The sequence below is a fragment of the Chlorocebus sabaeus genome, chromosome 24 (assembly GCF_047675955.1).
Source record: "Chlorocebus sabaeus isolate Y175 chromosome 24, mChlSab1.0.hap1, whole genome shotgun sequence".
Lineage (NCBI taxonomy): Eukaryota > Metazoa > Chordata > Mammalia > Primates > Cercopithecidae > Chlorocebus > Chlorocebus sabaeus.
Window position 1 is genome coordinate 26,576,010 of NC_132927.1, and position 13,540 is coordinate 26,589,549.

At 45.9% G+C, this 13,540-nt stretch overlaps 1 long non-coding RNA gene across 1 annotated transcript; it reads right to left on the reverse strand.

Moving 5' to 3' along the window:
- Positions 1 to 1,735: 1,735 nt before the first annotated feature.
- On the reverse strand, positions 1,736 to 11,791 carry LOC103229896 (putative uncharacterized protein encoded by LINC01599). The gene is made up of 6 exons (XR_012091112.1): positions 11,659 to 11,791; positions 11,146 to 11,206; positions 10,056 to 10,353; positions 7,702 to 7,780; positions 3,280 to 3,445; positions 1,736 to 2,196 (listed from the first exon to the last, which is right to left on the reverse strand). It is a non-coding gene; the product is annotated as a putative uncharacterized protein encoded by LINC01599 (long non-coding RNA).
- Positions 11,792 to 13,540: the final 1,749 nt, after the last annotated feature.

Below are 13,540 nucleotides of genomic sequence, written 5' to 3' on the forward strand. Positions count from 1 at the left end.
AGGCTATGAATTAAAATAACAGACATGATCTTTGTCTCTGAGATCCTACAGAGGAGTTTTCCTAAGCAATGCTGTCTACTGCAATGCAAATGTTCTTGAACTATTCATTTTATCTCAAAATCAATTCTGAATCCCACAGTCATTAATTTCAAATCCAGACTTGCCTTTGGATGTAATTCTATGTAGCACTTTCTTTGATTTACAAAAGTTCAGGGGCTCACCGTGACGGTGCTGGTGGTCTCTGAAAAGATCCAGCCAAGCACTCGGTCTGCGGTGCGGGAACTCCCCTCTGCTGCTGCATAAATGACTCGCACTGGAGTTTCTGGGCTAAAAGCACAGCAGTTTCCCTGCTGTGTAGGCATGATACAGGATTCCCGAACAGGAGGCTGTCGTGGGATCCTGAGCAAGCCCTCACTTGTCTGGAGCTCAGTTTCATCAGCTCTAAAACAAAGGGACTGAATTAAATGTCCTATTTTGTCCTTTCCAATTAAAAAGACTCTAAATATATAAGAACCCTGTCTCAGGAAGCTGAGCTCTTTTTTGTACTGTGCTGAAACCGCTCCCCCCGCCCACCCCAACCTCACCACCACACACTCAAGCACACAGAACCCGTGAAATAACAGCTCCCACTTACTGAGTGCAAAGTGCCAAGGGCTTTATATACATCATTGCACTTAATCTTCACAATACATCTGTGAGGTTGCTACTAATTTTTCAGATGCCCAGAGAAGTCAAACTGAAGGCCAAAGTGGGAGCCTTGCTTCTTCTTCGTTAGACAGGAACCTGGTCTGGATTTCTTGTATTTGTTTGTTAGAGATAGGGTCTCGTTCTGTCACCCAGGCTGGAGTGCTCACTGCAGCCTCGATTTCCTGAGCTCAAGCGATCCCCTTGCCTCAGCTTCCTGAGTACTGTAACTACAGGCCTGCACCACCTGCCCTGCTAATTTTTACTTTTTGTAGAGAGAGTCTTGCTTTGTTGTCCAGGCTGGTCTTGAATTCCTGGGCTCAAGCAATCCTCCCACCTTGGCCCCTAAAAGTGCTAGGATTACAGGCAGAAGCCACAGCACTGGGCCCTAGCCTAGATTATTAAAGTATCTTCTGGCTCTATAACACCCTGTAAATGTAGCTTCATGGTCTTCTCCAGTCTTCCAAGTCCGCTACACCAGGGGTGGGGGTCCAGGAACATGGGATTCTTCCTGACGTACAAGATGTGCAGTGGCACCAGATTCTACTTTTTGAATATGTTTTCTTTCAGCCATGCTGGTTTTATTAATATAAAGCAGCACCCAAAAAGTTCTCCTGGAGCCTTTAAGAGCCTCCAGGACAAACAGAGCTTCTGTACACTTGATTCCAAACCTCCTCCTTGCTCTCAAAATGTGAGACCCCTTCAGAGTTTCTCTCAGGAGAGAGACTGAGTGGAGTTCCCCTCCTGTGGGTTTTTGGCTTGCATCAGGCCACTGAGCAAGGCTGAACAAGAGCAGAGTGATGTGACCTCACTTTCAGGTCTGGTTTCAAAGCACATATTAAAGTTTCTGATTCTACCACAGCCACACATTTTCTCAGTCTTCATCTTCCATCCCTGCCTTAAGCATTTCAGTCTATCCAGCCAATCTCTCTCTCTTTCTCTCTCTCACTCATACACACACATACATACACTCATTCATCTTATATTTCGTAGTTCAAAATAAACATCAAAATTAAGGCTGTTCCTGTGACAAGAAAGTATATACAAAGAAGTGAGAGGCTGATTTTGTAAAACCGCCTGCATTCAGGGCTCTTTGGAACCATCCTCCTCTTTACAGGGCTGAGGGCTGCAATAAATAGAGCTCATCAGAGACTCAGACATACTCAGAATAAGAAGTGCACACATTTAATAGAGCAGCTGTGTTGGTCTGCGTTCCTGGAGGGGTGTGGGAGGAGACTGGCATTCATTCACTGCTCTGGAAAGGCTGTGCCAACAGCACCAAAAGGAGCAAGGAAGTTCCCAGTGCCATGGGCGGCACCCACCAGGCATGAGGTCCACTTACTGAACCAGTCTCCTTGCTCACCCACCGGCCACGGCCACCAATGTGCTGGCCACCAACACCGTGCCCACCTGTGGGGTCTCCAGCCTCTTGGAGGTGAGGTGGGGCTGTGTGGGGGATTCCTCAAAACGCTCCTATCAGAACATCCAGGAGTGACTCAATCTGGTGGGAGTCTTTGAAGTGGGAGGGGCAGGACCCATCCTCGGCAACCTGCAGCTCCTCAGGGAGAAGGACACCAAGACTTCGAGGCCATTGGAGGCCATCTCCCCACAGGAAGGAAGAGCCCAGGCCTCCATGTCCTTAAGGAAAAAAATCCTGCCATCTGGGAAAGGGAGGCACCACTTTACTTCCCATTGGGCCTTCACTTCCTGTAGGGCCTCTGGATGGTATTTAGCAAACAGAAATACAGAACACTCAGTTACATCTGAATTTCAGATAATGGGCAAATCCTGTTTCTATGTAAATATGTCCCACATACTGCCTGGGGTAGATTTAAGACTAAAACATTATTTGTTATTTATCTGAAATTTAAATATAACTAGGCATCTTGTTTTTATCTAGCAATTCTCCCTTCCTTACGGTCTTTCCTCTGGCCAGGACTTCCCAGGTGAGAGTTTATTCTGTGTGCTCTCAAGCAGAAATTTGTTCAGTTCAGATTCTCCTGGGATTCCTGGTGAAAAGGCAAAGATCTCAGGCCACATCTGTTGGATAGTATCTTTGGGGGTGCGGCCCAGAATACACATTTTATTAAGTTGTTATCTAAGTGGTTCTGATATATATTTGTATTAGTTATCTACTGCTTCTGAACAACTTACCCTAAAAAGGCTGAAAACCAGCAATATTTATCATCTTGTAGTTTATATGGGTGAGGACTTTGGGACTGACTTGGCCTGATGATCCTGGCTCGTGGTCTTTCATGGCGCTGCAGTCAAGATGTTTGTCATCTCAAGCCTTCGCTGGTGGGCCTCAGCAGACCTCGGGGCCCGGAAACATCAGCTCCTCACCACAAGGACCTGTCTATACGTCTGCTCACAGCACAGCATCTGGCCTTTCCCAGGGTTAGAAATGAGATGGAGGCAGGGAGAAAGGGAAGGGGAGAGAGGGAGAGAAAGAGAGAAGTGAGGGGTGGAGGTGAAGCACAAACACAAAAGTGAGCCCTGAAGACAAATGTACTCAAGGGAAGAGGGAAGAGAATTACCCAAGAGCATGAATGGCAAGAGGTGGGAATCCTGGGGGCTGTCTTAGAGGCTCCCCACCACCATGTTCAGGTTTGGGAATTCCTGCTATAGATGGGTCCTCGACGCACCGGAGCCAAGACCACACTGTAAACAATGGGGTCCAGTGAATTTCTCTCCCTTATTTTTCCTTGCTTCCACTCCTTCTCCCTGTCCCCTTTTTGGTGATCTGAGACAATAACAAGAACTATAAAGAAGTGAAGAAGGAAAAGAAATCAAAATGGCAATCTTGGGAGACTAAGAGTAAATTTTATTTTATTTTATTTTATTTATTTTATTTTTTTTGAGACGGGGTCTCGCTCTGTTACCCAGGCTGGGGTGCAGTGGCCGGATCTCAGCTCACTGCAAGCTCCGCCTCCCGGGTTTACGCCATTCTCCTGCCTCAGCCTCCCGAGTAGCTGGGACTACAGGCGCCCGCCACCTTGCCCGGCTAGTTTTTTATGTATTTTTAGTAGAGACGGGGTTTCACTGTGTTCGCCAGGATGGTCTCGATCTCCTGACCTTGTGATCCGCCAGTCTCGGCCTCCCAAAGTGCTGGGATTACAGGCTTGAGCCACCGCGCCCGGCCTAAGAGTAAATTTTAAAATGCTGGCAAATACTGTTTGGGTAGAATGAAACCACATGCAAATCCCATGCATATATACCTGTGTCCTAAAATGTCTTAGCATTCAGTGTGGGTCTTGCAGAATCTCCTATGAGTACTAATGAAAACACAGAAGTAGGGTGACCAATTGTCTTAGTTTGACCAGGACTCTCGTGTGTCTGGGCAGAACAATATGTTTGGTTACCTTCATAACAAGGAGCCAATAAGTCATTGCATCAGCCACTCTGCCCCCATCTAGAGACTGAGTGGGTTGGCCTCGTGATGGAGTGGAGAGGACACGGGCTTTGAGCTACAGGCCCAGTGTGTGCCTTTAGCTGTGGCCCTAAGCTATCTCATCTAGAAAACAGGAACCATGCATCTGCTTGGTAGAGCGTAAATGATACACAGGGGAGCGCCTTGTAAATGGAGAGGTGTCATCTCGATTTTAAAAAGAGCCCCTCCTGTCAAGAAAGGTGAGATCAAAAATATCATCCCTTTTCACTTTTGCGACCAAGTCTGACATTTTCTCTTTTACATAGTTTGACCATGCTGACCTCCTGGAGAGGTGAACACAGCCCACAAAAGCCATATTACACTCGTTTAATTTTCATCTTAATTTGCCACTTAATCCCAAATTGATTTAGACTATTCCCTCCAGAAAATGCTCATCTCCCCAAAAGAACAGTCATCTTTATTATATCCTCAGTGACAAGTTTCCCAGGAAATCTGTACCAAGTCCTGATGTAACAGATGTGATTCATCTCTCACAGCTCTGGCGGTGTGACTCGCTCCTCCGAGGCAGAAAACTGTCCCCAGCGGCACTCTTTCCCTTGCCCTCCTCCACTGCCATTCCTCAAGGCTGGGGAGTTTTTTTGTCGTTATTCACGAAAAAGACAGTAATACTTAAATTCTGTTAAAGTGCTCCTCCCCTCTCTTTTTTTTTCTTCTGTGTTGTCTCATTCTGCGGAGTAAATGTGCAGGCCTGCACATTTCTATGACCCAAAATGGCAATACCATTTTGGATGAACTTCTCTATTTTTCTTTGAGATGGGCCAATTGCAAGAATGGCCATAATTCTCTTCTATAATGATTCTGTCCATCATTCTTCTCCACCCACCCTTGGACTCTAAGGCACCCAACAAAGACCTTGGACTAATGATGCAGAGGAAAGATGATCTCAGTCTGTTCTGTTCCCTGCCACTTTGCAGCTGTATGACCTTGGACCCCTCTTGGTCTCAATGGGGAGAAAGAGATCTGGCTGTCTTATGGCAGCAGGCGGTTGTAAGAATGAAATAAACAAGATTAATATCAATGAAAGTCCTTTCAAAACCTTAGAGTGCCATATAAATAAAAGGTGGTTAGTTTATTCATTAGAGTCCAGAGTCCTTCCATTGCCACACTTCAGATATCTGGCCAGCTGAGTATTCCATTAGAATTATTACTTGCATTGGTTACTGGGTGAGAATTTCTGCTTACTGGCCTTGGCAGGTTTACCTAATAATTTAATTAAGTTATTTAAATTTAAATTACTGGAGGTAATTTAAAAACTTTCACAAATCTGCTGCCTCATGCTTTTCGTTTTATAGTTTTAACACTTAAGAGGCTAATTTTTGGCTGGTCTGAGTGCAGTGGTGTTTACAACTAATTGATCACAACCAGTTACAGATTTCTTTATTCCTTCTCCACTCCCACTGCTTCACTTGACTGGCCTTAAAGAAAAAAAAAAAAAAAAAAGGCTAAATTTTGCCCCTGCACTTTGGGCACACCACCAAGACCAGTTTACAAAGTATGTCCTTTCCCTGACGTTCAAGATGGTGCGATTTCAGTTTTCACAAAATTTAATTTTTAGTTCTATACCATTTCTATACAGATATGGAATGTTTTTAAAACCTACTTTTGCAATCAGCAGTTCTACCTCAATAAAATTGACTTTAAAAAAATGAGCTAGGCTTAGCTAATGTTAAACAAGTACCATAATTAAAGAGAAGATTATAAACATAGCTTCCCTCCCTGGTTCCTTTAGTTGCATGCAAGCTTGTAGTTAATATGAAAGTAAAACATTACCACCATATCAAAAGAAATGAGGAAAGAAAAAAAACAAAGGTTCACCTACCAGCCTGATATCACAAGTGGACTGACTGAAAATGAAACAAAGTGAATTGCTTCATTAACAGCATTCTTCTTCTGAAAGAAAAAGGATGGGAGGGTTGGGTTCAAACACTCAACGTTATCCTACAGCACTTTTTCATCTTTCCAGGGCATGTGGTGAGTGGGAGTTAAGGTCAGTACCTTGCATAAGATCTCTCTGCCAGCTCTTGATGGAGCCGGGCAAAGATATTGTGATGGTTAATTGTACATGTCAATTTGACTGGGTCAGAGTGCCCAGATATTTGGTCAAACATGATTGTGGGTGTTCCAGGTGAGGGTGTTTTTAGATGACATTGACATTTAAATTGGTTGACTTTCAGTAAAGCAGATGGCCCTCCATAACGTCTGGTAAACCTCACCAATCATCTGAAGGCCTGAATGGAACAGAAGCCTAGCCTCTCCTGAGCAAGGAGTCTGCTAGCAAACAGCCTTCAGACCCCAGCTGCAACATTAGCTCTTTACTGGGTCTTCAGCTGCTGGCCCACCCTGTAAATTTGGGACTGACCAGCCTCCACCACATGAGCCAATTCCTTAAAATCAATTTCTCTCTCTCTATACACATCCTATTGTTTCTGTTTCTTTGGAGAACCCTGACTAGCAGAGATGTAAAGCAAGAAGAACTTTACACAACAGGATAAGAGTCTGAGCCATTTCCCTCCTCCACAGTAAATTCATACACACACAGACATGACTTTTAAGCTGAGATAGGAGCTTTGACTATTTCAAGGACATTGACTAGTGCAGTGGCTGTCAGAAGTTTGCAGCTCTGCCCCGCTGGGAGCCAAAAGGCTGGGTTGAGTCCCCTTCCCACCACTTACTGGCTGGGGGGCCCCAACTGAGTCACTTAACTTCTCTCAGCCTCGGTTTCCTCATCTGACAAAACAGAAAGCTCTTTGTAAATACTGCTATAGAGTGTCTGATATTACTTGTACTTACCATATTTCTTAAAGCAATAGTAATAGCTAACATTAGAGGACTTTATGTGTGCCAGGCCTTGTGCCAAGAAGATATATTATTTCATTTAATCTGTTCAACAACCCCATGAGGTGCATAGTACCATGTCTCTGCTTTACAAATGAAGAAACTGAGGTAGAGAGAAGTTGAGCTGCCTGCCAAGGTCACACAGCCGGGATGCAGCAGGGCTGGGATCTACACCTGCTCTATCAGAACTAGGGAGCGTTCTCCCTAATGATTAGTGCTGTAACTGCAGACCGTTATTTAACCACTTTAAGTTCTGATATTCTTGTATGTGCCATGGAATACCTACCTATCTCCTAGGCCTGTTGTGAGAATTCAGGGAATGACATTTGGGAGTGACGTCTAGCACACTGCGTGGTGTGCACTCAAAGAGTGTGAGAGGAATTTCTATTATAGGCACTTGTTATGTGCTGAATGTTTGCGGTCTCCCCAAATTCCATGTTGAAATCCTAACCTCCAATATGCTGGTAGTAGGAGGCAGGGCCTTTGGGAGGTGACTGGGTTATGACGGTGGCAGGTTTATGAGGATGGTATTAGGAGGCAGGGCCTTTGGGAGGTGACTGGGTTATGACGGTGGCAGGTTTATGAGGATGGTATTAGAAGGCAGGGCCTTTGGGAGGTGACTGGATGATGAGGGTGGCAGGTTTATGAATGGTATTAGGGTCCTTATAAAAAGACACAAGAGCTTGCTCTCTCTTTTTTCTCTGCCAAGTGAGAACATAGCAAGAAGACACCCACCTGCAAACCAGGAATAGGGACCGCACTAGACGCCAGATGCAGGCACCTTGATCTCGGACTTTCCAGCCTCGAGAACTGTGAAAAGTTAAATAACAAAATTTCTGTTGTCTAAGCCAGCGGTCCCCAACCTTTTTGACACCAGGGACTCGTTTTGTGGAGGACAATTTGTCCACGGGCCAGTATTGGGAGGCATTAAAGTCTCATAAGGTGCACACAACCTCGATCCCTCACATGACAGTTCACAGTAGGGTTTGTGCTTCTGTGAGAATCTGATGCCACTGCTGATCTGGCAGGAGGCGGGGCTCACTGAAGTGCTGCTCACCTCCTGCTCGGCACCCCAGGTCTTAATAGGCCATGGACCAGTAGCAGTTCATGGCCCAAGGACTGGGGACCCCTGGTCTAAGCCACCCAGTCTGCAGTATATGTGTTATAGTTGCCTGGGTTAAGACAATGTCCCATGTCCCAAAACACCAGTCCCTTCACAGGGGATAGTTTAATCCCATGTGCTAACAGGGGACAGAGCCAGGGTTGCTGGAAATTAATGACTACTCTGCCATAGTTAACAAAACCTTGTTTTAAGAAATATTTTTCATGAAAAGAGTAGATGAATTTGAATAAATGTTTAATGTTGTCTTTTGTTAAGTAAATATCTTCTTCTTGAATTTATTTATGATTAGTTTATTTATAGAGTCTAAACTACTCTATAACCCAGTTTTTGACATATCAAACAATCCTTAAAATGCTGATGAAATATATTTCATACTTTAATTTTTATATTTTATTATTTATTTATTTTTTTTTTTGAGACAGAGTCTCTCTCTGTGGCCCCGGCTGGAGTTCAGTGGTGTGATCTTGGCTCACTGTAACCTTTGCCTCCTGGGTTCAAGAGATTCTCATGCCTCAGCCTCCTGAGTAGTTGGGTTACAGGCATATGCCACCACACCCAGGTAATATCTCATACTTTTTAAAATGTAGCTATAAGATTATTGTATTAGTTTGTTGGGGCTGCCATAACAAAGTGTCACGGACTATGCGAACCAAAATCTAACTGCGCCTCTCCCATCTTCTAAGAATATCACACTGGTACTTGAGAGAGGAAAGCACCAAAGCCAGGAGCACCTACTGAACCAGTAACAGCAAGTAGTCACGTAGCTGGCAAAGTACACCATGAGGGAAGGAGAGAGGACTTCAGAACTTGGGGAAGGCCCGATTCAGGATCCTGATACATGGGGTGTGAGTGGGAGAGGAAAGAAAAGATGGCCCACAGATAATTCCTATTTCCCCAGCTTTGCTCTCCTTTCCCCTCCTTTTCCCTTGATCTCCCCCAGTCAGGCCACATGGCCATTTCTGAGTCACATATGCCACCCCCAATCATCCCAGCAATGGATCCTTGTCAACTCCGGCACGTTAATGTTGGGGCTTATGTCCCCTCCTTCATTCAACAGTGAAAACCTGAGGACATTACAGTGAGTCACTTTCTCTTTCACATCTGTGTCCAAATTTAGCCACATCTCCTTCTGTTCTCCTTTCCCTCCCCACCTTCACTTCCCTCCCTCTTCCATTAGTCTTGCTGAAGAGGTGACTCTTTTTTTCTGGAATCAATCTGCCTGTGCTCAGGTTCCCATTTCTTTCCTCCAGGCTCTTCCACCCTTCGCTCCATCAATTATCCACCGCCTAGTCACCTCCATTTATCTTCAACCACAACCTCCCCTCCCTGTGCACTTCTACAAGCCTCTCAACCCAGCCTCTCTCCTCTTACCTACCAAACTTTATGAAATAAGCTACTACTCTTTCTCCACTCTTTTGCCCCACTCTCCATTCATGTCTACTCATTTTTGTATTCTCTGTAGAACCTAGAATTCACATTGTAGGTGCTCAAGGAAAGACAGATGGATTAATTATGGAACTGGATAATCAAATATTCCTGAGCAATAAGTGTGAGGATGGTGCAAGATGCAAAGAAGATGCCATTCTTGTCTTCAAGGATGCGGCTGTGGAATTTGTGAGTTAAAATAGACACACAAAAAGTCAGTAGATCTACACTGTTAACAAACAGAACAAAGTCTTTAAAATGGAGGCATCTGGAGAGAGGCCCCCAGGACTGGAGTAACAGCTTCTTGTCCCCCTAGTGCCTATGTGAGTGCAGCTAAAGTCATAGGTAAATCTGAATAAGGTTCAAGGACCGACCCCTGGGCCACAATTGGGACTTACATAAAATGAATGCCCGTGGTCAGTATCTGGGATCCTCCCTTGTTGAAGATGGACAGCATCCCTGGAGGGAGGAAGCATCCATGGGCAAATGGTTCGATGCCATGGACAGCTCAGAGCAGTGTGAATCAGTGTGGGGTACCCAGGGATTCCTGAGTATCTGAGTGATGGAAGCCGGAACCTGTTCCTGGCTTTCCCTGGCTGTGCGCCCCATCTCTCCAGCTATAAAATGAGAGGTGATGCTCTGAAGACATGAAGTGTGAGCAGCAATCTCTGGGTGATTTTCCACATTCTCTGCCCACGTCTTCCGTAACCTTCAGGGCTGCGCCCCTCCAGGCAGCAGCAGCACTTCCCCCTCTGAGCAGCGTTGGTAGCTGAGAGGAAACACTGGTGGCTGTGACTGCTGAGCCTTCCCCTGAAGTTCAGGCTTGGAGGGAGCCCTGTCCCAGGGGCCAGGCTTTGTGAGACCTTGGCACCCTGGAAGCCCAAGGTCCCAGTGCTGCCTGATCCTCCACAGCAGAGCTTCTCACGGGCTGGGCTGCTTTCAATCAGGTCCTGGAGCTCCCACAGACCAAAATAGCATTTACAGCCAGCCTGGGAAGATCTACAACCCTAAATTCTTTTAGGAACAATGAAATCAGAGTTTTGAGCTGAGGAGTTGTTTCATTTGATAGGTTGAAGGAATGAAAGGAAACACATTTGCAAAACCAGGTCACTCCACTATACTCCAGTAAGAAGAGTAATAATAATTGGTATCAAATACTTGGCATGTCCCAGGTTCTGTCCTGTAGTAGCCACTCCCTTCGGGAACTTGCTCCTCTATATAACGATGGGCAGCTGGTGCCCAGAGCACCTGCCGCATGGCCTGGCCGGCCACATGCAGATAAGGAGAGATGATGACTCCTTGTTTTGGGTTACCTTCTGTGAAGAGAAAGCAGGAGGGGAGAAGATTGATAAGATCTGGTCCAGGATCAGATAGGGCCTGAAAGGAAGCCGGCCTGGGAGACCGAGGGGAGCGGATTCAGAGTCTATCTCCACCCCCTGCCATGCAGCGGGGGCTGAGAACCCTGCTCATGCAGAGATGCAGTAGATCTGCAGACAGCTGCTGGAAGCAAAGGTAGCTGAAAGTCCAGGAGCCCCATTTATTCTTTTCAAATGTGATACACTGCTGACAAGGGGAAAGAAGAAATCAAGTCGTTTGTCAACTGTGAGAAATACCCACAGGAACTCACATTTCCATCCAGATTTCAAGTTGACATTTGGCTCTGACATCTATCTTACTGTTGGAGTAGGCTTACTTAGGCTCTCACCCTAAGACCTCCACGGGTGAACATAACAAATGTCACCACCAGGCCAGGCGTGGTGGCTCATGCATGTAATCCCGGCACTTTGGGAGGCCGAGGCAGGTGAATCACTTAAGGTCAGGGGGTTTAGACCAGCCTGGCCAACACGGCAAAACCCCAACTGTACTAAAAATACAAAAATCAGTCAGGTGTGGTGCCGTGCACCTGTAATCCCAGCTACTCGGGAGGCTGAGGCACAAGAAATGCTTGAATCCAGAAGGCAGAGGTGGCAGTGAGCCGAGATCATGCCACTGCACTCCAGCCTGGGTGACAGGGGGAAACTCTGTCTCAAAATAAATAAAAAAAATTTAAAAACCCAAATGTCACCACCACCACTATCATCATCCCTGTCTCACAGGTGAAAAAACAAACTCAGACTGAGGGACCTGCCTCAGAACTCACAGCCAGTCAGCAGCAGAGGCAGGAGCGCAGCCTTCTCCCTCTGGCTTCTGTTAGTCCAGAAAGTACCCCCCAAGTGATGCTCAGGCAAATCTTCAATCAGAAGAGGGACAGGGTGATCTGAGGGGGTCTGCATGGCCACGCTCCTAATCATAATCAATGATTGGCATGGATTGTTTGGAAAGATGGTAGCAAAATACTCTGGGGACTCATGGACGAATCAGGGTCAAGGGAAGTGTCCTGTGGTTGGAGAAGAGTTTCTGGGGAGATTCACACTCAAGCTCCTGACCAGGGGCAGCTGAACAGGCAAAACCTGGGCTCTCTCTCTATAGAATCTCACGCTTCTTGCCAGGAACCTCAGGGGAGTGTGAAAAATGAGGAGTTTTATTTTTTGTTTGTTTTTGTTTTTTTGTTGCAGAATAACAGTCACATTTTTCAAGGCTATCTGGAAAGTTATATCTGTCCTTTGGAGACACTAGTAAAAAAATAAATAGATTCCCCTCCAGCCTTTTACCAAGAATTACAAACCTACTAACAACCTTCACCCTTTCTCTCTGTCTGTCTCTTCCTCTCTCCCTCTCTCTCTCTCTCTCTCACACACACACACACACACACACACCCACCCACCCACCCCCCCCACCTCTGCTCCTCTGCTCATATTTCACAGGGCTGGACAGAGATCTTTATCTAACTGCATAGCTCTGAATTGCTAAGTAGCAGAATTAGCTTGGATCCTATGTTATCCCTGATCACATTCACCAGATCAATGAAGCAGAACTTCTATCAGAATTTTTTTTTTTTTTTGAAACGGAGTGTCATTCTGTTGCCCAGGCTGGTGTGCAGTGGCAAGATCTCGTCTCACTGCAACCTCCGCCTCCCAGGTTCAAGCAATTCTCCTGCTTTAACCTATCAAGTGCTGGGATTACAGGCGCACACTACCACACCTGGCTAATTTTTGTGTTTTTAGTGCAGACAGCATTTCATCATGTTGGCCAGGCTGGTCTTGAACTCTTGACCTCAGGTGATCCACCTGCCTCTCGGTCTTTCAAAGTGCTGGGATTACATGCATGAGCACCATGCCCGGCCGGCACTTCCATCAATTTTTGAGTCTGAAACCCTCCCATACGCAACCCCAATGTTTAACCTGGTAAGCTGGTTAATTCTCCTACAACTTAGGCCAATCATCTGTCCATCATCAAAGCTGCCTTTAAGATCAACCTAGGACTCTACCATGGGAACGATAAGTGAATGTGGGGCAGGTGTGTGTCCTATACTGGCCTCTCCACTTTCTGCCACCACACATAGGCAGTATCCAAGTGTCAGATTTTCCTGAAGGCTGGGTGACTAAAGGGAAATACAACAGAAAAGGAAAAAAATGGAAACTTCACTCTGAAAGTGGCTTTCCCCAGAATCCAAGAGAAAAGCAACAAGAAAGCACCTTCAGTTTTAAAACTTTTTTTTTTTTTTAAGCTAAGTTCATGCTCTGTCGCCCAGGTTGGAGTGCAGTGGCGTGATCACAGCTGACTGCTGGCTCATCTCCTGGGCTCAAGTACTCCCCCCATCTCAGACTCTCCAGTAGCTGGAACTCCAGGTATGTGCCATCACGCCAGGTTAATTTTTTGAAATTTATTTTTAGTAAAGACAAGGTCCGACTACATTATCCAGGCTGGTCTCAAATGATCCTCCTGCCTCGGCCTCCCAGAGTACTGGGATTACAACAAGCATGAGTTACGACACCTGGCCAGTTTTAAAACTTGCTCTGCTGGCCAGGTACAGTGGCTCATGCCTGTAATCTCAGCACTTTGGGAGGCTGAGGCAGGAGAACTGCTTGAGCCCAGGAGTTCAAGACTAGCCTGGGCAAAATAGCAAGACCTTGTTGTTTGTT